The sequence below is a fragment of the Pinus tabuliformis genome, chromosome 1_2 (assembly GCF_031772625.1).
Source record: "Pinus tabuliformis cultivar Carrire ecotype Pingquan chromosome 1_2, CPIR1, whole genome shotgun sequence".
In the NCBI taxonomy this organism is placed as follows: domain Eukaryota; kingdom Viridiplantae; phylum Streptophyta; class Pinopsida; order Pinales; family Pinaceae; genus Pinus; species Pinus tabuliformis.
In genome coordinates this window covers 849,374,397-849,399,194 of record NC_142298.1, presented here as the reverse complement: position 1 = coordinate 849,399,194, position 24,798 = coordinate 849,374,397, and positions in this window count along the sequence as shown.

The following is a 24,798-nucleotide window of genomic DNA, read 5'->3' as shown; positions in this document are numbered from 1 at the left end:
TCACTTTCCTAATGGAAAATTTATGATGTAATTTGATGAAAATTGATGGATTATGATGTAAATATGTTTGATTTTGACTTGTAGAAGTATATTCATTAGTTTAGAGGTTATTTCAAACTGAATGAATCAGTTCCCTTGTTTTTAGAGGCATGCTGTTATCTTGCCTAGTTTCTAGTTCTCAGTTTAGAATCAATTCGATCAGCTCCTAAACTCATGAGCTCGACCCCTAGAGGCAAGGATGAGTTAATTTTGTCTATATTATGTTGTTTTTCAATCATTAGCATGGTTGGACACTTGGGATTGCTTGGACTCCATTGTACATCTGATTTCTGCATTTTGGCAAAGGAAAGACCAGGGTTTTGCAACAATTGTTGGGATCCTTGTGGCTCTGTGTTTTGATAGTGTTTTTCTTCATGTAATTTTAATTTCATTGATGTTTTATGTATGCCATTTCCCTTCTCTTTGCTTCTGAAATTAAACAAATTGAGTGACAAAGGTAGAATCCATGAGTTTGTTGTGCTCTGCCTTAAACTTTCTTTAGTTTTACATGTTTTCATCTATTTGGAGAGGATTCTTGCAACCTCTTTCCCTCTTCAGCTCCTGAGCGGTCTTTTCTATCAATTCATTTAATCTAAAGCATCAAAACTACTACCTACCTTGCCCCAACCGAAACTCTGCAAAAATTTGGCCTCATCCCCAGACCCAAATTTACCTTTCCCTTTTTCCAACAAAACCCCCAAAGAAAACTCAAATTAAATCCTTGCATTTCATACCTAGCCTAAGATTAGTTGTTAAATCAGTCATCTCAAGTCCCATCTGATTGTATTTTTCTTAGATTGACCCGGAGAGAGCCCTCTCTTGTCCTCGTAGGGCTAGCTACAAGGTTGAGTGTGGTTTGATGTGGACCTAGAATCTTAACTTTTCAGCCTAAGGTAAATCTAGGCTCTAACACAATCAAAGCCTAGAGATGAAAAGTGGAGATATGAAAGAGACATAGATCATTTTCTTAAATATTTTGTTGATTGTTCTGTTGAACATGTTATCCCAATACAAGGTTTAATTGAGTAGGAACCTTCATACATAGAGGATTTCTTTTTTGAAGTTGATCAAGAACAAATTTCTCCTTATATTTTTGAAGATCCTATGGTAGAATACATGGAAGAATTTATCAGTAGTCTACATATATCATTTTGTGGATATACTCCTAATTTTTGTTATGAGCTGCCTTTATTCATAGTTTATTTTTCATTCAGGATGAATTGTATTCTAAAAATTCACTGGCAGAATGGTCCAAGAATATGCACTCAAATTCTAACCTAGTACCATTGAAAGATTGACTTCACCTGATTGAGGTCAGTAATGTACGTATGTAGGAATTTGTACATAAATAAGCTCATGTGTTGAGCATTTGGTTTCCAGTTGTAGTTCTTCAGTTTAATCATTAGTTGAGGAATAAGGGTGACTTTCCCTATTGGAAACTAGTTTGCAGAGGTTTCAAACTTCAAGATTGTCAGGTTTCAGTTGTCATTTTCACAGTTTTGGACTCCACGCCCAACTAAGGCTATTGATCTATGATTTTTAGTATTTTGCTGTCAAAATGCAAGCATCTAAACACTGTAGATATTGGTGTGGGTTCACTGTATGGATTTTCACACCGATAATACTTGGCAAAGCAATACATGACTCCATGCCCAATGGATAAGGCACTGATCTGCAGTTCTTAGTGCTTCTAGGACAAAAACACTATCGCCAGGTCGAGCCAAATGTTGTAGCTTATATTGTGATTTAAGCCTTATTTATCAATTTTATCACAATGTGTGGCCTAAAATCATTAAGGGGGTTCAACCGCAATGAAGCCCTTTATATTTTATACTCCGCAAAGTCTAAAAGTAATGAGGTATTTATTCATTATAATATATCAAAATCACAAAAGGAACAAGTATAAGGGAATTGGCCCATGTGATAAAGTTAAATCACAACATAAATGGAGCCATAACCGATATATATATATATATATATATATATATATATATGTGTGTGTGTGTGTGCATATTGAAATAAAGAAATATATCGGATTTACAAAGGAGATAATTGTTAAAGAGCTAACACCAGACCCGAAATACTATAAGTTGTGTTTTATAAAGTTTGGCGGGTCCACAGTTATATATATGTATATAGATCTATCGATTGCGATTTATGATGATGGACCCGAAACATATCTATGTTATATTTAAAATCTCGGCGGGTCCACCATATCAAAAATTCCTTCATATACATTATGATTACGCATTTTATATATTAATATTATAAAGGGATTATAATAGAAATAAGCCCTGATTGCGATTGCAATAAAGTATGCCTCGATAGTTGTTCAGAGCCCACGTAGAAACAAAAGAAGCATGCTTTATGGTATATTTTCATTATTAATAGAAAAGCCCAGATATGAAAGAATTATGCGTAAGTCCAACATTACAATGGAATGTGCCGAATGCATATGTGATTAGTTCATTCGCCGATTGCGATATGCGATAGGAAGCCAGCATTGTTGAAAAGGTGGATCGATTGATTTATTAGACAGATTTAATTCCTTTCAATTTTGCTTGGCATGTTTTGTGCTGTTATTGTTGTGTAAGCAGAAAAATCCTTGTTAAAGCCGAATTTGAAGAAAAGGAAATTGGTTGGGTTTTTGGTGTTTTGGCCAATTAAGATGCATCCGATATATGGGTAAGCCAAGTTATGCAAAAATTAAACACAGGTTGTTACGATTAAAGCAGATTAATTACCATTGAGACACCTTCAAAGGAATTCAACAGTATATTAAGTAGAGCGAGCCAGAAGTTATCATCTCCATCTAAATTCAGTTTTGTTCTTGCTGTTCCATGTTCTTTGAGGTGTTTTACCCTCTGTAAATTTTGTAGTAATTTTATTTCATATAGTTAGAAAACAGTTAGATAGGTTTTAGAAATGAGTAACTATTCCACAAATGTATAAAGGTGGAAAATTTTACTAAGGGTTGCAATTTTGGAGTATCAGGCCACTATATTCCTGATATCATCATTTACTGAGGAAAGAAGCAGAAGTTTCCACGAGTTGTTATATATAATTTTGTGAGTTTATCTGTCATGTGTCATGCTATGTTTCCTTCTGTTCAGCTATAGTAATGAAGTTACAGGTTAAAATCCTTTAAAGAGCGCTGCTATGCTTGAAACCTTCATCTCCTTTCTGAGTTATAAGTAATATTTTTTGTGAAAAACCAGCATATTGTTTATGATTCAGTTCTCATTGTTATAATTCCTCTAAGTTACAAATAGTAGTTCCTGTGAAAGATCATCATATTATTTAACTTCTTCTTTAAAACTTTCCTCATTCATCATTTATATTTAGTAGCAAATGACATTCCAAGATGTTCTAATCATACATGGATTAAGAGTCTAAGACCAAGTTTTCCAAATCCTTCATTTGAGAATATAATAAACAATAAGTGACAATAAATAACTTTTATTAATGCCTTGAGCACAATTTCCCTATAACCAGGAAATTGGTTTCTTATGGAAAAACGCTCCGCACTAGCAACACCCTCAATCACTGGCCATCTCGGAAACAACCTGCAAGTAGATCACAGTCTCACCCAAAGTGACAATGGGAGGATGAATAACCAGGTTTTTGCAGCCTTGAGGGATGATGCGATGATGTATTTTTCTATTCTTTTACATCTAACATTCATAAGTTACTTCACATTCATATATTACTTCACTACATTACATTCATCACTTAAACATATCATATACATCCATAAAACTTCATTGTATTGAAATCAAGTGCAATTTCTATGCTACAACATCTAATATTAAGAAAATAAACACATCAAGACACATATTTTATCGTGGTTCTTCCCAATGTGGGACGACATCTATAAGAACTATTGTTTATAATAGATAATTTGTAAAACATATATATCTTTGCCTGGGCAATCAGCTGCAAGTAGTCTGTACACTTAGCCACAGACATAGGCCTCTCCGCACTCAGCTGCAAAGCCTCGCCTTCTTGCCCAAACCATAACTCGCAAAGATACAACCATTCAATACATGATGTGATTCTTCAAGACTATCTCCTACTTTATTATTCATCAAAATACAATGGTCCATATACTATGGACTCCCCTAATATAAGCTACTATGGTCCAAAAACCGTTCATGATATACAAAATAGTATTCTTTTACAAAAAGGGAGGGGATTTGACCCACTCCGAAGACCATATACAATGTGATATATCGACTGCATAGTTGACTTTAGCACTCCACTGCTCTATTGCATGGTCCACTTCGCGTTCTGATCCATCCTTTACTTTGCACTCCACTCACCATAATGCAGAGTCTTCATCAAAATCTAGGCCAAGTTGGGTTGCGCTCAACAGGCCCCCAACACTCACATGTGATTCATCCCTAGTCACTCAGCTACTTTGCCTCTAATTTTTGTTGCGATGTTGTTCTTGGCCTCGTTGAACTGTTGGAGAGATTTTATCACCTGCTTGTCCTCGCTGCATATTTCCTCCAACATTAACTTTATCACATGTTCTATATCCTTCTACACCAACACTATTTCCCTTCGTCAAAGATCCTGAAGCTTCTCCTCCACTTCCTATGCTAACTGGAGGGCCTCACCCTACCAAGGTTGAGTCCTCTCTATTAAAATCTACTCCTCCTTCTTCAGTTCCTCAATGTTCTTCTAGATGACCTTACTCTCATCTATTTTCATGAGCCTTTATGAGATGGGTAAGATCTTCACAGATGCCCAAATTTATTCTAATTGTTGTTGCTTCTGTTGTATTTCTTCCTACAGTTTCTGTACATTTGGACCTTCCTACAACAAAGTCCAAATTTGCAAAATTTCATCTAACAATTTCCTATAGACTGCTAATGTTGTAGAGTTGCTAGCCATTACATTCTTTAGGTCAGTCTCCCGCTGGTGCCTTACTTCCAGTGGCGTAGTTGACTATGACTTCATTTTCAGCTCACTAATCTACATTTCATACTTGAATTTCACTACGTCAATTTTACCCTTATACCCCTTGATTGAAAGGTTGAGCTTCAAGAACTTTTCTCCTACTGGATCTTCCTCTCGGACATCAAAGCCTATAATATCTTTACATGTGGCTTATACCACCTCCTTGATCTTCTAGTGTTCCTTTTCCATTTGATCGTTTTCTTGCATCACATTTCTGAGCTTCTTCCAAAGTACAACTCACTCTTTTTCCACCTGTATATTGAGTTGTGATGTATGTTGTTCCCACAACTTCAGTTCCTCTATGATCTCTATGTGTAGTTTGTGCAGCCTTGGCAATAGCACTATTTCTATATTCATGTTTACATGCTCCCATTATTTAGCATGTTTCTGGTCAAAAGTGTTCCCTAGCGATATTCAACTCTCTTCCAGGATTTTGTTATTGCTTCTTGTATCTCATCCCTGAATTGATCTAAGTCCCCTTCAGTAAGGACTATGAGATCCTTCATCTTATCAGCCTTCTGCTTCTTCTTTTTCTTTGAGGTAGCTTCACCCTCTATGTCCTTGGTCTTCTCATCCCCCTCAAGAGGATCCTGCTAACCCTCATCATGTTGCTCTTCCTCCTCTAACTCATGTTCATCCTACTCCTTATCTTTTCCACTAGCTTTTCCATGCTGCAAAGTGTCCACCGCATCTTCTTCTACCACATTGTCTCCTATTTCCACCACCAGAGTAATCCATTCTTTAGGAAAATTCTGTATCTACATCGCAAGATCATCTTTAGCTACCACATATTGCAAGGCGTGTCATTTCTTCTTCGTATCCCTGCATGCCTGTATGTGTACTAGGTGAAAATATGCTTTGAACTTCACCACAGAATTATACTGCTCGTATAAGCTAGGTGAGAGTCTAGGAGGCTGGTTTACTAACATGCGTAAATCCATGTCATAAAGTACAAAAAAAATATAGTTTTCTTTTGTGCATAATGCTTTGGTGGTAAACCACAATGAAACATACCTCGCGGATTCACAAGTTTCTGTAGGCACCTAATGGAAATACGAATCATCTGGTTCTCTCCACACCAACATAGCAATAATTAAAATGAACCAAGCATAGTGGAAAGTGTAGCTTTATCCTGGACCTCATGGAAGTCATCCAGGAACTCCTTTCTTAGGTATCCAGCCCAGTCATATTGAACCCCGTTGGCATATTGCGCGGCTAATGACACCAGTGACGCAAGAACTGCATTTGTGCAACATTTCCTCATAATTCTCCTGGCCAATATGTGCACCATGAAGTGAACTGCTTGGTCATTTATTGAATTTATATCATAACCCCTCTTTGCTTTTACCAGCATGAACTTTTTCTTCATACTTTCTGCTATAGCGCAATCCTAATCCTTCCCAATGAACTTCTTTGGAGGGTTTCATCCTTGGTATGGCAATCTTTTGATCCTACAAATCAGCATAGGGTCTATGGGGATCTTATTCCCCAACCATAAATTTCCATCAAGTACCAACATGAGCAACTACCTCACACATGTTGTGCTCCCCACACATTCAACATATTTAGGAGTCCCTGACTACACCAACCCGTTCAACCATTGTTGTGGCTCTAACCTCGTCACTCCATTATTTGGGTAGTGTACCTATTTCAAATACCCATCTGATATGAAATGACGATACTTCTTCCTGTTGTTAAAATCATAATCCACGAACTTGAGTTGCAAATTTTTTCCTAAAATTCTCCTTTAAAGCGTAATTCTTCTGGGAACAAGGGTGTAAATGTGCCATACTTCGCATCTTTTCATTCTTTCATGGGTTTAGAATTTTTTTTCCTCAACAAGATGGATGGTGGCAGGGGAGATAAAATTATTGTGTTTCCTTCCTCTGCCTATATCTCCTCCAGTTTTTCTTCACTGTATTTTACTTGTTCAGGCTTTTGTTGAGATTTAGTGGGTTTCTTATCTTGTTTCTTCTTGCTTCTCACTTCCTGAGTCTGATTCTTTCTCAGGGATCTCCTTTGTTTCTGTGTGATGGTGTTGTAGATGATGCTACTATGGGTGTCGCTACTATGGGCATCTGAGTTGTTGTAGCGGGTGTACCAGTGGTTGCTACAGTGACTACTTCCATGACTCCTTCTATGCCTCTTTCATCGAATACACACACAAATTCTTTAGTTGACACGATGTTCATGTGGAAATTCTTTACAATTTCATCGCAATATCAATTCTCAAGCTCTCAATTCAGTAAAGTTCTTTATCTTGGTGGGACATAGCTTATTTATAAAAATTATGAAATTCGAACCCGATCATTAGATTTGATTTTGCCCAGATTGCATTAAGATTTTCTCATTAATTTCATATATATCCTTAGAGATTAAAAAAAAAATTATCTCCATTATTTCTTGTTTACTAGGATATCAATCCAACCAGTGGGTTGTTGAGGCCATCATAGGTTTTTTTTAGTCTTCTCAACATGTGAGAAGCCCTCAATCATCTTCAACTATAGTGAATTTCTAACAGATGATATCTATGAGCAGTTCCTAAATTTCCTACAGAGGGAAGTTTTAAGTATGCTTTAGTTCTAGATTATTTATTTTTATTCCATTAGGTAGACAGATTTCAATTTCCCTTACATAAATTGGATGAGTAAGAAAATGGCCAATCTGTAATTCATTGGAATTCCTGGGTAAGGAAGAAATCCAATGAATTTACCTTCAATATGTATCTTCACCAATTTTTATATACAATCTCTTACCTATTGAATAGTAATGTTGAGATGAGGATCGGACCTAATATAAAAAGATTTCTTCATCTCAATGAGAAAACCAAAACAATTGACTGGAACTTGTACCAAAATTATCCAGAAATCAGAGTGTATGGGTGTGAGTTTCGACCATACAGGTTGCCCAAGTTTTTCCCAATGAGAAATGTTTCACTAGAGTATATTAGACAAATGGGACAACTTGTGTCATTAACTTGGGTAAAACAATTTTTCACCTTCAAAGCAAAGAAACAATTTTTCACACTGAGTCACCACCAACATTCCTCGAAGACAGTGCCAAATGACTACAACAGTTTTAATTACCTATATTTTTGTAAACATTTTTTAGGATATTTTTAAGGAAAATCTTGATATTTCAAATCAACAAATTTTGTTAAGTTTTGTTAAATACTTCATAATTCAAAGTACAAAAGGTTAGAATTGTATCAAGAAATCATACTTTGATGTAAAGTTGTTCACTAAGCTAATAGTGGTCATTTCATTAATACAGAAGATCGTTCCACAATTCATGTGTCAGGAAAGTTGGTGATGTTTTTTCTCTTGTAAAATTGTTATATATATATGTTTTTCGTGTCTTTATTATTTGTATTGTTTAAAAGAAGATGAAGGGTTGAACTTGTTTAATTACACTCTTCCCTAGCTTATAAGCAATATATATGTTTTCAAATTGAGATTAAATATATAATTCATGTTAAAATCCTCTATGTTTAATTGAATATGAATCTTTTCCTCCCTTTCACTCCACGCAGCTTCAAAGATCCAATAGGGTACCTACTTTCCCTTGTTTCAAATCTATGCTAATATTTATGTATCTGATCACCCTAGGACTTTGACTCCATTGCGTAATGGCCTTTCCTTATAGCTTCAACCAAAAACTTCAGAAAACCAAACTTTGAACCTAATAACTAGCCTAAAATCCAACAACAACAAATCTAAATCCAATAGATAGATCCCTCTATAAGTTTAAAACGGCTAGCTTCTAAGCTTAAAAGTGGTTTTGTGGTTACCTCTGGGTTTCTTTCACAACCTTAAGAAATTACAAAGTGATAACAATCTACACTGAAATCAATCCATCTAGTGCAAGAAATCTTAATCCCTCTCTCCCCCCTCCATTTATATCTTTATCTCCCTCCATCTCTCTTTCCTTTTCTTTCTATCTCACCCCCACCAAACATACATTGTCTCTCTCTCTCTCTCTCCACATCTATCTATCTATCTTTGTCTTGCACCTTCCCTCTCTCTGTCTCTCTCTTATTCCCTCTCTCCACCTCCCATCTATATATCTATCTCCTTTTGCCTCTCCTTTGTATCTCTATATCACCCCCAAAACATACACACTCTTTCTCCATATCTAGCAATCTCTTCCTCCCTCTTCCTCTACCTCTCCCTCTTCCTCTGCCTCTCCCTCTCCCTCTTCCTCTCCCTCTCCCTCTTCCTCTTCTCTCCCTCTCTCTTCCCCTTCTCTCCATCTCCACCCCTTCTATCTCTCTTCCTTCCTCTCCTCTCTTCTTGACTCTATCTCCCTTATCACTCCCTCTCAGCTCTCTCTCCCCACCTTTCTCTCTCTATGTCTTTCATTTTACCTCCCTCTCTCCCCTCAACTACATCTCTCTCTCTCTTTCTCTCCCACCTCCTGCTGTCTCACCACCCTCTCTCTCTTCGCCCTCCAAATCTATCACTATCTACCTCCCTCTCTCCTTCTCTCTTCATCACTTCCCCCTTCCTTCCATCTGTCTTTCTTCGTCTCTTTATCTCACCCCAAAACTTACACATTATCTCTCCATCTCTCCTTTTTCACTCCCTCTCTCTCTATCCCCTTTTCTCTCTCCATATCTTTCTTCTTCATTCCCTCCCCCCCCCTTCCAACTCCATCTCTCTGTACCTCAATCTTTGTACCTCCTTATCTTCTCCTCTCCCTCAAGTCCTCTCTATGGCCCTTCCCCTCTATCCCCCCTCATCTCTCTCTCTGCCCTCCAACCTCGTTACTATCTCTCTCCCTCTCTCCTTCTCTCTCGCCCCCTCTTGCCCCCCTCCATCCTTTTGTTTCCCTCTCTCTCTCTCTCTTACCCTTATCTCCCTCTCTCATTATTCTCTTTCTCTCTCTCTTCACTCCTCCTCTGCCCTCTCCTACATTCTATCTCCATGTCTCCCTTGTCACTCTCTCTATCTCTCCACCTCTATCACTCTATGTTTTTTTTCTTCCCTCCATATATATCTAGATTTATTATATATCATGATATATTAATATATATATTCTAATATGACAAATTAGATATCATATTAACTTTAGTATTTTATTAATCCAAAGTTATGAAATTCAATAATATTATAATATATTAATATTAATGTTAATATTAATATTTTAATATTAATATTAGATTTAATGGTTTTTTACAAGGTATGGTAAGAAAATTTATCATAAAATCATTAAATTAATATTTTCAAGTATTACAACTTTGATGTGGAAATGTTTATGTCTTTAAAAAATTTAATATATCCATAGGATGTTTATTTTTCCTTTTAAAGATTCATTTTACAAATAATTAATTAAAAAAAATATTAAAAATTTTTCGACCAAGATTTTTCATTCGGTGTTGAATTAACCTTTTCCTTTTGATTTAAGAAATGGTATTGGCTTTAGTAAAGAGTAAAAGTGTTCAAAATTTTACCTAATTTGGAATTTTAATGTAGTAAATTTTTATGTTAAAGGTAAATTTATAATCCATTCAAATTCACTTATATGATAAGCATGAGATAATTTATTATCCATTAAAATTGTATATAACAATACATATTTATATTTTAATAATTAATCTTAGTAAAAAGTTATATATAATCTAAAGATTCAAGTTATATATAGTTTAAGATTCAGGCTAATGTTTTGGCTGACATTACCCAAAATTAAATTTATTATTTTTTGAGGACATGACATACTTACACATCGGCGTCATATTGGGCTATAGGATGCACCTCTTGGCGCAATAATAGATAGGTGATAAAATAAATCTAATCTAGATTGGATTAACACATTATTTTTCAATCATCTCAAAGCTTTGAGGGTGGAATATTTAGAGGAATTATATTGCAAGGTTATTGACAATAATAGTTTGAAAATTTTCAAGTGAAAAAAAAAAGATCAAGAACCAATTTGAGGCCTTAAATGACCATTTTTTATGTTCCCAATATTAGATGTACCTATTTCCCATAATCTAGAAAACAATATCTTTCCAATAGTACAAAAACTATCTCAATCAGGGCTCATAAGAAAGCATTACGCATTCCATAAGTAGACCTATTGAAATTGACTTCCATATTTCGATTCCATTCCATTCTATTCCAAATCAGCCCCCCTTTTACTCATGGAATGGATCCAAACATTTGGGAACTATGTACAATACTATAGAAGGGTCTAGTTGTAACTCATATATAGGGTTGAATGGTGTGAATTTAACCACTTCCTTTCTATAAGACTATATCATAATCATGCCACTAGGAGGAAAATGGGTCCCATTATATTTGAGTGCATTTTGTTCGAGTAGAAGAGTAGTGTAGTTGGGATTAGAGAGAGAGAGAGAGAGAGGTGATTTTTTTATTATTATTGAAAACTTGATTCTTTTTTAATATGTGAGGTATCACATTTTGATTCTTTTCTTTTTTTATTTATGGCAATATCTATGGTTGGTAGACACATGTAAATATGACAGCAATACTAATGCTAATTGTATTCATATAATAAGTAGCTACTTAGAAGTTGTAGTATATATAAAGAAGGATATAAATTCTCGACTGTTTTCCCATCCTTTATGGTCTAACCCATAAAGGATTCGAAAAAGGTTGGACAAACAAAATTTATATTCTGGACATCAACAAAACACACACATGCTACAACTCTTAACTGAAGATACTCATGTTGCAATTCCAAGATGATAACACTTGCATTGTGACTCCTTCTTACTACAAGTCTCCTTCGTTCCTTTGTTGTAACTCACTCCATCATAGTCTTGCAACTCTTAGTAAAGTGGCTACCAATGTAACTATGGAAAATTATTGTAGCATATCACCTCAATTGCATAGTTATTGCCAATAAATTTCCCAAATCGATTAACTAACCAATCTCATAACACAATAAAATGAGAAGGGAAATTAGTCACTCCATAAGGAAAGTGTGACCCAAATTCCACTTGCCATATATTTGATTGATCTAACATATGCTTGAATTTCTATCTTCTTAAGGAAATTCATAGTAACTAGATATAACAATCATAATTTCATTACTTCCCATTAAAATCTTAATATAGTTCAAATATTTGTATAAGTAGGACAATAAGTGATGCACCTAGTAGTGAATCAATCACTTTGAATATGAAAGCTAGTTTGCAGTTGTAATTTAATTCTTTCAATACAAATTCAAATTTATTTCCATCAATGGTGTCTTGATTGGCTGGCATGTTGATTTTAGATTTGAGAGATCTGTGATTTTTATCTTTTGAATTGATCGGAGAATCCACAGTGTAAACATTTTTGAACCAACGTTTCGAATCCCAAGTGGGATCCATCATCAGGGTTGAAGAATGATGATAAGAGAAGAGCAAGCAGCAAAGAGGTAGGCCCTCCTCTAAAGAGGTAGGCCCCTCTACATAGCTAGGCATTGTTTATACATTGTAATGTAGTTATAGTTTTATTTTTATTTCTTTATTTCCAGTAATTCCTCTATTTGTCCTATTGTTGCAAATCTGATTCTATTATTCACACAATGATGTGACTCTAACATTTTGTCTAGGTATTAACACATTTCTACAACTCTTAAATAGAGACACATTTCAATTTTCCCACTACCACCATAATGGCATCATGTTGTTAATGATGTCTTTGGGAATCCCTTGATGAATTCCATGGATATGACTTCCCAATTCCACTCAGGGATTGGAAGTGGTTGTAATAATCCCGTTGGATGTCTGCATTCGACTTGGATTTATTGGTATTTCAAGCATCTGGCAATATAATTGGTTACTTCCTTCTTTATTCCTAGCCAATAATATAAATTATTTATGGTTGTTATCATTTTCTGGTAACTAATATTACCTAAATAAGGTATTTTATGAAACTCATCCATTATGAGCATTTTCAAGTTGATCACACAAGGTACATACCATCTATCTTTGAACAATAACATACCATCACTAGTTAGCTTGCAATTATTTCTTATTGTTTTCCCTGGTTCTTGTTGTAATCATTCTTTCACATACTAGAAATCCTCATCATGTAGTCATGCTTCTTTAATATTTTCTTTGTTGTGAATTTCACGAGTTCTGGTGTCTTATAAGTGAACTACTTGTACACTTCCTCTAAGTGCATCTACTGCCTATTTTTCCTTGCCTTTAATATTCTCGATTTCAAAAATCAAATTCACTAATCAAAGCCAACCATCTAGCTTGTCTAGCATTTAACTTAGTTTAATCAAACAAGTATCTCAATCCTCCATGATCTGACATCAACACAAACTTTCTCCCAAGCAAGTAGTGCCTCCACATCTTTAGTGCATGCACAATTTCTTCTAGCTGCAATTCATGATTCACATAGTTACTCTCATGCTTTGTTAGTTTCCTTTACTCATAGAATATTACATGTCCTTCTTGCATTAGGATTCCTCCTAGTCCTTCCTTGCATGCATTTGTGCAAACTAGGAAATGCTTCTCTAGATCGATATCTTTGTGGCCCAATAGGAATAAAATAGTGATTAAAAATTGATTAAGAATCTTAGTTAAGATGATTATTAATTAAGCCCATGCATACCACTAATCATATTTTACGTAGAAACATATTATTCTAATTATTCTAGTTATTTCATCAATTCAATGAAACATTTAATAAACCATGATTGATTCCTTGAACATCTTGCAATCTGATTGAACTTTTCCATAGGAATATGAATATCAATTAACTAATCATGAATACACAGGTACTAATAACTATACAAGAAGAGTTTTTATCCATCTATCACACATTGTTAATGCTCTGAGAAAAAAATTGAGTTAATATATTCAGAAACCATTGTTGTCAACTAAGAAATCATAATGCACAGTTTCTCATATCAATAATAAACTAAATATTGAACAACACAGTAGACATTCATTAAAAATCATAGACACACAAGATCTCATACTAGTCATAAGCATAACATTGAACATCATGGTTCATGATTTATATATGGAACTATAATATACTTATCTATATATATTGAACTAGCTGGAAATTGAAGGAGGGGCTTCCACTCTCTACCCAACCATTGGCCATCTACACAGTAGTTTTCTTACAGTTGACCACCCTTGAATTGGATCCATTATTTGAGGAAATCTTCATTCAAGGAATTCACACCAAATGCTTAGTTTAACACTCAAAATATGGAGCCAACTATTTATGTGATTTATCAACTTCCCTCTAATAGTAAGAATTGAGGTGGTTTATTAGTTGTACCAACAATAAGCACTAATGTATTTTATCAATTGTTCCTATTAAACACCACAATGAACTACCCTTTCCTTCAAGTTCATTTACAGGGATTCACCTAAGGTTTACATGGGGTATTTCTCAGTATTAGGAGTTGAAATCCACTTTCCAAGTGTCTTATCAACTTTCATTGTATAGTAAGAACCACAGGGATGTAATGTCCATTTTCCAATTTGTTATCGACTACTTAGCAAGCACCATAGTGACATAGAATACATTTCTAGGTGGTTTATCAGCTATACAACAAACACCATAATGATTCAGTCATGAAATGAACTTCTCACTAACCATAGAAGCTTAAACAAAATTGTCCAATGACCTCACACACAATTCACATGGTATTTGCCCAAAATTTGAGGAGTGTAATTCAAACTTATGCATCTGCATACTAGCTGAGACACCACATTGTCTTCTATAATTAGTAGTGAAAGGCTAGGAAATCCAACCAACCAAAAAACCAGTGAATCTATGAACCAACTGAAGAGAGCCAACCCAAAGCCAAAAGTCCTTTCTATCAAAGAGAGCCCACTGCCTCTTTAGTCGTGTGTTTATATGTTTTCTCCTATCATCCCTTCATGTGTCTGAGAGGTTGTTTGCTTGTCTGCTCGATGTAATGTGGGAAAATAATCACATCTTATAAATTGAATATCAATAAGTAGCTTGCTTGTGTATGCAACAAATCGCTCACTAAATTTATTGTTTATGTTCAAGGTTGATTTCATATCTTTCCAAGGAAGCAACTCCATCAGATATTGGGGTCTAGAAGGTCATCTTCTCCTTCAATTTGCAATTAAAATTAAATGTTTAAAGAAAATTGTATCTAGTCATGGCTCCTGTAACCACTTTGGCATTACAATCACATTAGAAAAAATTGCGGTAAATATGATGGTTGTCACATTATCTAGGTTTTGATAATACCAGTTATTAATTAATTTATTTTTTAACTTCATTTTTCTTTTTCTTTGCTTGCCTCCTCATGATATTTTAGGTTCTCATAAGTTTAGAGCCACTTTAAAAACAGGTTGATATTTCTCTTAGGAGGGATTGTGACTAAGGCAATACTATTGAAAATGTCAGCAACTTGAACTTGCAACATCATAAATTTTCTTTCATTTTCATTAAAGGGTCCTTCATAATGACATATTCCTAACATTTATTATATGGACCTTAGGATCTATATAATAGAATCCTCTAGTAAACTTAGATTTTATAAATGAGATATGCATATATAACACCCAAATCACACCAATGTCCAAATAAAATCACTATAACACCACTATGATTTATAAATCATCTTAAATATTTTAATAGATGGTTCACAAAACTATGCTTTATTAATACTTAGATATTTTAGTAGTTGGTTCTTAAAACTATGCTTTATTAATCTTTTGTAATGAATAAATAAATAATAAACACAACACATAAATTCTTTAACAAGTGTTATATGAAAAAGGAAAAAAAAAATATCACATAATTTACCTTAATATATCCCAATTCTAATTTTATTTTATTATATTTATTAATTATAATATTGATTACGTAATTTAATAGACAAAAATTTTAAATGTATATTTGTGATATATGAAAATAGATTACAAACATAAAATTTAAAATGATGTTGGCCGTTCATCTTGACACTTCTTGAATCTTTTTTATTTTGTCTTATCCAGATGTCATTTACATCGTCAAGTAATGAGAAAAATTTAGGGTTGAGATTAGATATTTACTATTGAAAACTTCGTTTATGGCCAATATTAGCTATTGTGCTTTTACGTTCTTTTGCATGGTAAAGCATGTGGTATGCCAAGCATAATGTTTCATTTAAGTGCGATTCTTTCATGACGCTCACAGACGAGTCAATTGCCGGCCACGCAATACAATGTGAATCATGGTGGGCACGTATTTATAATACACACGTTGGCGAGAGCTGTCCCGTAGGCCACAGACTAGATGAGGACACTGGTGCTTCAATCTGGCAATAAGACTTCACTGGAAGAAACAAGAAGGAAGTGGATGGGCAATGCTGCAACTAAAAGTAGCACATAAATCCATTTGTTCATCATTTATTTGAAGTCAAATGAAGCAGTCAGTGAGGTGGAAAATCTTGTTTTAGGGTTTATGGGACTTCCTCATGGGTCCATAGAGTTGTAATTTAATAGGGTTTGTGGGACTGCTTAATTATGGGTTCACAGTGTTGGAGGTACTACACACCTACATGCGGACACTTAGTTAGAGCATGGGACTACATGCAAGATTCCTTCTGCATGATTTACTCCCTGATTTGCTCCTTCTTTAACTCCACAACTGGCTAGTTCTTTTGCATGATTTACTCCCTGATTTGCTCCTTCTTTAACTCTGCAACTGGCTAGTTCTTCTGCATGATTTACTCCCTGATTTGCTCCTCCTTTCACTTAGCAACTGGCTAGTTCTCTCTCGAACATGTTGTAGGTGTTGAGTCCCCTCATTGATCACCACTATGGTGCATTAGCTTGGGATCTTCACTAAGTAATGCTATACCATGAGCATTATAACCTATTTTCTAATGAATCATTCTTTTTTTCTTTCGATTTTCTTTTAGTGTTTTTGCTGCTATGTGTTCAACCTTTATTAGCTAGATTCATCTGTGCAGGTTTTCTAACACATTTACATGGTATCAGAGCCCACAGTTTGCTAGATAAAAGATGCACAGTACTTTATTTTGTAGGTATTACAGCTTGGAGATCGAAGATCGACAGAAAAATGGAGTTTCCCAAAGTATCAATCCTAACATCGTACAACTATCATAGATGGAAGGACCAAATGGCTCAATACCTTCATAAAAAATGGTTGTATAGGATTACCATGACTACAAAAGTGGAACCCACTTCAGCCATAGAGAAATCCAAGTACCTCAACCGCATGGAAGAGGCCCACGGATCCATATGCATGTGCATCTCCCCAGAGTTGCAGTTTCATCTATCTGCCTGCAATACTCCCAATGAGATTTGGAAAAAGGTTGAATAAATCTACGGGAAACAAGATGAAATGAAAGGATTTCTGCTCGAAGTGGAGCTGTTGTCATTGGATCCATGGAACTATGACATAATTCAAGACTTCTTCACTAAATATAATGATCTATTGCTGCAACTCAAGGGTTGTGGAATTGACAAATCCAAGGAGGAGAGTCACCAAGTTCTCTCTATTATGTTAAAGCTCAGACCGAAATACTCTGTCTTTGTATCTACATTTCATTCAGTAAGGCTCACAATAGGTAAATCCTACACTATGCCTTCTCTCAAAGAGTTCATGGAGTCCCTCACTTTTGAGCAAGATAAACTCATTGGCATGGGGAAAATAAAACCTCCAAAAGCACTTGCACTTGCTATGCATGATGGCAACCATAATAAAAATCATAGATCTGATTCAAATCAGAAAAATCAGCAGCAAAAATGCAAGGGAAAAGCACATTCCTATTCAAAGAAGGAAGGGTACACCAAGCCCTTCAATGACTCCCGCCTCGAGAAATAAGAAAGGGAAGAAAGGAAACAAATGTACCTACTGTCAAAGAGGATTCCATCCAGAATCCTCTTGCATGAAGAAACAAATTGATCAAATGGAAAAAATCCTTCAGAAGCACAACCTTGGGGACCACATCCCTCAGGGCGCCAAGAAGAAAACTGAGGATCTGCCACACGGGAAAGGTAACCATTTTCATGCTTTAGTTGCAATTAATTATTCCCCTGATGCATGGATTATGGATTCCAGTGCATCATATCAAATGGCTACTGAAAAGGAAGTCTATTCCTCTTTGGATGCATGCAAAGGACCTCCCATCCTCATTGGAGATGACTCACCTATTGAGGTCACCGGAAAAGGTAGAGTGGAACTTTTACACGGAAGCTTTGAAGATGTGCTTCATGTTCCAAAACTTTCGGTAAACCTACTTTCAGTTTATTAAATCACTCATTCCGGCACCGAAAAGAGAGTCGAATTCACTCCAATGCAGTGAACATATATGACCTACATAGCAGCTCCAAAATTGCAACCAGTGAGGTAAATAATGGAGTTAGACTGTATACATTTTCTGAATTTATTGAATTTGAATCCTCATTATTGCTTACACATGTTGATGATAGTAGTAGGCTTTGGCACGAGAGGTTTGTTCACTTAAATTATAGGTATATGCAGTAGCTAAGCAAGAATGAGATGGTGGAAGGCTTGCCAAATATCAGTTTCTCCAAAGGCGTTTGTGAAGGGTGTGTCATTGGCAAACATCCTAGAGAAAAGTTTGACACGAGCAAGACTCACAGAGCATCCTCTCCTCTAGATCTGATCCATGGTGATCTCATGGGGCCTTTTCCTCATCCTTCCATCAACAAAGCAAGGTATGTGCTTACGTTTATTGATGATTTCTCATGATATACTTGGGTGTATGTTCTCATGGCCAAATCTGAAGTTTTTGCACACTTTGAAGATTTCAAAACACTAGTTGAGACACAGTCAGATAGAAAGATAAAATCCCTCCATACAGACAATCAGGGGGAATATGTTAACACAACACTTCAGAACCTTTGCCTTGAGTCCGACATACAGTTGTAGTACACAGTTCCATACACTCCGCAGCAAAACAGAGTTGCTGAGAGAAAGAACTAATCTCTCAAAGAGATGGCTTCCTACATGTTGCATGTTAAGTCACCGCCTCATAAGCTATGTTCTGAAGCACTTAATTGTTCTAACTACATCCAGAACAGATCTCCTCATAGGTCTATCAAGGATTAGACCCCCTTTGAGGCTTAGAGCGGCACTAAACTAGAGGTCCCCCACTTTCGTGTTTTCGGCTACCGAGCATGGGCCAGGATCCCCTCTGAAAAGAGGAAAGCTCTTAATCCACAGAGAATTGAGTGTATCTTTGTTGGATACCCTGATTGTGTGAAGGGATACCGACTCCTGATTTCCTCTACAAACAAGCTCATCATTGAGCGAAGTGTCAAATTTGAGGAAAGTCTCTCGCATGCACCTCAATTGCCACATGTAGACACCTTTTATCCGCCTCATGTTCGAGATGATGACTCAATACACTCAGATGCAGATACAGAGCATGCAGATTCCACGGTAGAGCATGCAGATGCAAAGACAGAGTCTTCAGATAGAAATCCAGTGCATGCATATGATGATCCACATCCAAGCCCAGATCGGGCTTCCAGCAGTGAATCAACTTCCCCTGTCATAAATCAAAGAACAAGGAGCTTACATGAGATATATGCACAAGACCACCCAGCTACTAGAAATGGTATTGTGGGGGATAATTCTGATCCGCGGAGGACTACCTCAAAGTTTATTGAGTCTCCTCTTGCCCTCACTACCACTAAACCAACACCATCCTGGCATTGTCATTTGGTTCAATCTTCTGATCTGCAGTCTTATGCTGAGGCTGTTGGGCATCCATCTTGGGAGTCTGCCATGGAGGAGGAGTATAACTTCCTCCCCGAGAACCAAACCTGGGATTTGGTCCCCCTTCCTTCAGGAAGGAAACTTGTCCAATGCAAATGGGTCTACAGGACCAAGAGTGCTACAGATGAGCAAATCACCAGACAGAAAGCTAGGCTAGTAGCCAAAGGCTTCCAGCAAGTGCATGGCATTGATTATGATGAGACCTTTACTCCAGTAGCAAAGATGGATTCCATACACCTTTCACTTGCCATTGCCGCTGCCCAGGGGTGGGAAGTACATCAGATGGATGCGAAGAATGCCTTTCTTCACGAAGACCTATTTGAGGAGATCTACATGGAGCAGAAACATGGTTTCATTCAGCATTCATCTTTGGTCTGCAGACTGAAGAAATCTCTCTACGGCCTTAAACAGGCCTCGAGAGCTTGGTATGCGAAGATTGATTCTTTTCTCTTATCACAAAACTTTGAAAGATGTAAGTCTGATCTGAGTGTTTACTTGCTCACGACACATGATCCTCTTCTTCTCATAGTTTTGTATGTGGATGATCTCTTGATCACTGGCACCTCGGCTTTAGCCATTGCTGCAGTCAAGAGGGCCTTGCATGATAGGTTCTTGATGACAAACATGGGTCCATTACACTTCTTTCTTGGTCTTGAGATCAGCCAAGATGCCACAAGCATCAAACTCTCTCAGGCTAAGTATGCACGGGATCTCCTCGAGAGATTTCAAATGACTAACTGCAAGCCATCACCGACTCCTTTTCTATCCGAGGTTTGCCTTGAGAATGGAGGTGACACTCCATTAGTTGACAATACTCTCTACCGACAGCTAGTGGGGAGCTTATTGTACCTCACCCACTCCAGAGCAGATATCTCATATGTAGTAGGGGTAGTTTCGAGATACATGTAGGAGCCACATGAACTACACTAGAATGCTGCCAAGCACATCCTCCAATATGTGTAGGGGACCATCACCTTCGAGATTCACTATGCAGTAGGCATTGCATTGAATCTCCTTGGCTTCATTGATTCTGATTGGGCAGGCGACAACATTGATCGCAAGTCCACCTTCGGATATTCACTCAGTCTAGGGTCTGGCCCTATCTGTTGGTTGAGCAAGAAGCAGGCTACTATTTCTCTCTCTTCAGCCAAGGCTGAGTACAGAGGAGTAGTCAACATCACTGTTTAGGCTCTGTGGCTACAACAATTCCTCACTAAGTAGGGTGTCCAGTTCCACCAGCCCATTGTCATCTGGTGTGACAACCAAAGCACTCTCAAATTTTGCAGGGATCTAGTACAGTGGCAGTAGACAAAGCAAATAGAGATCCATATGCACTACATCAGAGACTTAGTACATGATTGGGTCATTCATTTGCAGTTCTGTCCTTTAGCAGAATAGACTGTAGAAATCTTCACCAAGACATTCACTGAATAGAAGTTTCGCTCTCTATGCGATCATCCTGGAGTGAAGGACACAGTTGCTTAGCAACTATCTTTTCTTCCTCTTTTCTTTTGATTATAGTGTATTCTGAGGGGGGTTTTTCCCATGATTTTTTCCCTCTTTCCTCAATTTTAGTACAAGTTGCATTGTATTTTGGGTGACCTTTGGCCTTAGTTGCCAAGGCCCATTTTCTATTTTTCCCCATAATGGTGTTCAGGGGGGGTGTTGGAGGTACTACGCACCTACATGTTGACACTTAGTAAGAGCATGGGACTACATGCAAGATTCCTTCTATACGACTTACTACCTGATTTGCTTCTTCTTTAACTCCACAACTGGCTAGTTCTTCTGCATGATTTACTCCCTGATTTTCTCCTTCTTTAACTCCGCAACTGGCTAGTTCTTCTACATGATTTACCCCCTGATTTGCTTCTCCTTTCACTCAGCAACTAGCTAGTTCTCTCTGGAACTTGTTGTAGGGGTTGAGTCCTCTCATTGATCACCAATATGGTGCATTACCTTGGGATCTTCACTAAGTAATGCTATATCATGAGCATTGTAACCTATTTTCTAATGAATCATTCTTTTGTTCTTTCGATTTTCATTTAGTGTTTTTCCTCTGCAAAGCTGTGTGTTCAGCCTTTACTAGCTAGATTCATCTATGTAGGTTTTCTAACACATTTACACATAGAATTACAGAGTTTTTAGCCATATACATGGAAACCATTTACACACCTTATATTTAGCCATACTAACCATGGATTTTTTAGCCATATTTCAACAACCCTTTATATTTCACCAATGTCATTCATTCATACACCTGAATTCACGAATTTCCAATTTCGTCTCATTCCAATTTCTATTTCAAGATCAAACATGTTGAACATAACTTTTATTTGAACACAACTATGGTTTAAATTTCTTGGAATTTGTGGTTGGTACAGGTTGCAAAGGCCAGAAAAATGAATTTTGATCATAATACTGCACTCGGAAGATCATCGAGAGTGGGAAATGCGTGTAAAAGGCCTGGAGCACCGAATCCAAAACATCTATGGAATCATAACAAGTCAATACTCACTGTTGATGACATTGCAGAATTAAAAGCACCAACCATATCACATACATAACAATTAGGATACCATCACATAAATGTTAAATAGTGAGAAGCACATAACAACTAGGATACCATATAACACACATTATATATATATATATATATATATATATATATATATATATATATATATATATATATATATATATATATATATATATATATATATATATATATATATATATATATATATATATATATATATATATATATATATATATAGATAGATAGATAGATAATTTTAATCAACTCAATATTTGACTAATTGATAGTAATGGGAATAATGGTTTTTGGCTTTAAGAATGGTTCTCTCCATGGTCTATGGGTTCTCTAAATATTTAATTTTCTCCAAAGTTTTCACAAATTATAATTTGTTATAGCTACTTACTTACATGATTGTCTAAACTTCTTATTCCATCATAAATTTATATCTTATTATTTGTGTCATACTATCTTTTCTATTTTACTAATTCTTAATCACAACTATTTTAGTTTTCCTTGCTATCTCATGATGGGTATCCTTTCCAATTGAAACATCATATCAGAGGAACCATTGGCAATGCCCTTTGAGCATAATGGTGGAAACATCTTCTACTAGTTTCACATGCACCATTTGAGTTGCATGGCACTTGGTTTTGACCATTGCTAATATTTCAGCTCCGTTACTCATGTTGTGACCCAAGTGACATAATTATAGGCATAGAATGTTTCTTTGTTCATATTTGAACACTCCAAAGAAACATCTAAAGTGTTATTATTGCACTTGGACTTCCCATTGAAGTTTAGTTTGATGAATTGATGAATGAGACCCCCTCAATTTTTGTTCCATAGAGTTCATTCATTTCTTTATATATTGCATTTTTTCTTTAGCAGTTTTATTATTTTCTCATTCATGGTGAGCTTCTTCTTGCCATACTAGAATAGAATGTGTAATAAAATATAAACCTGTTGCTTCTTCTATTCTACGATGATCATTTCAAAATCAAACCCTTGCATATTGCTACCCAACTTTGTTGCTCTTTTGATGACAACTTTTTCTCAAAAAAACACTTTAAACACTAGCATGGTTTACATCAATTTTAAAGTGTCTCTAAAAGAGATACTGTTACCATTTTTTTTTCATGTAATTTTGCTTCCATTTCATTTTCATAAGTTGATCTTTCTATGTCTCTCTGTTTGTCTCAACCGAAATGAGAATTTTTGGAGAACCCTAACTTTGAAATATGGATTGCCAATTGTTATTGGGAAAACTAGTGTCTATGCAGAGCCGCTAGTCCCACTAAGGCTGGTAGCTACCTTAGAAACAAACAAACTAAAAACTACTTTCGTTTTCCTCTATGAGAAATAGATAAGAGGGGAATAAGGAGACCAACCTCTATCTTGTGCTTGGTTCCTTGCTCGATTCCTCTCCCTTCTGATAGGTCTTCGCCACTCGCTTCCTCGTCTACCCAGCTTCAAAAAGCACCTGTATAATCAAAGCAGCGTAACACTATCCAAGAACATAGATCTATTATCATAAACAATATAGGACCAGATGTATATTGACCACACAAATGCATATAATATCAATCATACAAGAATGTGGAGGAAAACTTGAATAGCTTTATTGATAATCAAGAAAGAGCAAAGAGGATTACAACCAATTGTTCTGACCCAGCATCATCCTCTTAGCAAGAAAGCCCTTCTTCACCTCATGAAAAGCTTAGATCACCTAACACTATGATATTGCACCAAGAAACCAACAACACTTCCTTACAAGATACAAAATTCCAGCCTCTGGATCTCTGGGATGAGGGATCCATATATAGATGTTTGCAAGGGAGGTGAGTCAGCTTTTGAGATTTGATTAGTGTCCTCTCTCTGATAGTTCTTGATTCCACTTGGAGATTGATGATCTCTTACTCATCCCTGGGCGAGTGCAGAGAGGCAAGTGTCACAGGAGAAGTTTCTGGAAGATTCCATGATCCTCCACCTTGCCGATTGACCCTGCCATTTGTCCACTCTCGCCCTTCACAACCCATAGAAGGGCTTTTCAACATGCATCACACCTACTGTGTGTATTCAGGTGGGATGCAACGCACTTAGACCATGGAGCAGGTGAAATGGTCCAGTTTTGACCAGTTCTGAGTAGTTTTTCATGGAGAACTTCTGGGAGATGCTGTAATCAATTGACCTTGTTCTTTTAGGGGTTGGAACAACACCTTTAGCGACTTAGGAGCCCTTGGTTTATGGACATTTATGAGATTGGGGTTGCAGTTCCCAAAAATGTCTATAACAGTTGCCCCCTAAAGCATGAGGTCGTTAGTCTTTTGATGTCGGGTGAAATGATTTATCATGAGGATCCAAAGTTTTTTCAAGTTGGAAGACGACCTGTAATAAGATACAATACAATATATTATCTTCATAATATTTTCATGATCTAGCTAAGGCGGGCATTCCCATGCTCATCTTTATAAATTCATTTTCATGTACATAGGACAGACAATCGTCTGAGTGTAGACTGATGATTCTGGTAGAGCC